Consider the following 971-nt stretch of genomic DNA (forward strand, 5'->3'; position numbering starts at 1 on the left):
TAATATTATTATTAATTAGGTATTATATTATCGTAATAAACTGTGTATTATATAATAATATATTAATATCTGTAAATGTATGCTGGTCGCCGCAATCTGTGTTACGTGTTACCTATTGTTTTATTGTTCTCTTGAGTTGGTTCCGTTGTGTTATTATAGTTCATCCGCAAACAACCGCGTGGCGTAACGAAATCCTTTATTTTTTAGTTCTTATAGTTAATTATATGGTCTTTATATTATATTGTCATCCAGCTCGAATAGACGTATATCATAATTGTTTTTTATAATATAATATTATATTGTTGGCGCCGGCTTGAATAGCCGCTTGCGTATATTTATTATTTTGTTTATATTATATACGTCGCTAATCGACGGGTTATTTCAAATTTTTATGTTATAGCAAATATTGTCGTGAGCGCGATCGCCATTGAAATCATATTTTGTAAGGAAAATCTTCGCAAAAATCTTTAGGAATTTTCATATGGTTGCTGCTGGCCAGCTGCGCTCCACAACACTGTGAGTTTTATTTGGACCAGGGTCACTGCGACAAGTGTGAAAGGTGTGTGGGTACGGCGACTTGATTTTACGCTCATCCCTCATTGGTATTGATTAAAGAATTGTCTTCACTCGCTACTCGTTCAAATGTTCGCCATTTATTTTATTATATTTTAATATAGGTAAATTATAATAATATCTCATTATTATTTAATAAATTGTAAATTCCTCAAAAAATTCTATTTTTGTATTGTGTGTGTCATTCACGCAATTTATTATTTAAGCTCATTAGTGTGTATCATAGAAATTAAAGATTAATATCTATGGTGTGTATAGATCCCCTGTAACAGTCACGCGTCGTTACCTACCACCTAGACGCGCTGCAATAGACCTAGATTATTACTATTTTTAATTACTTTTCTATGACCTAGATCACTCAGCAGTCATCGTCAAAAGCATTCGTGTCGCTCTGAAAT

Source organism: Acyrthosiphon pisum, chromosome A1 (assembly GCF_005508785.2).
Source record: "Acyrthosiphon pisum isolate AL4f chromosome A1, pea_aphid_22Mar2018_4r6ur, whole genome shotgun sequence".
NCBI classification, from domain to species: Eukaryota; Metazoa; Arthropoda; class Insecta; order Hemiptera; family Aphididae; genus Acyrthosiphon; species Acyrthosiphon pisum.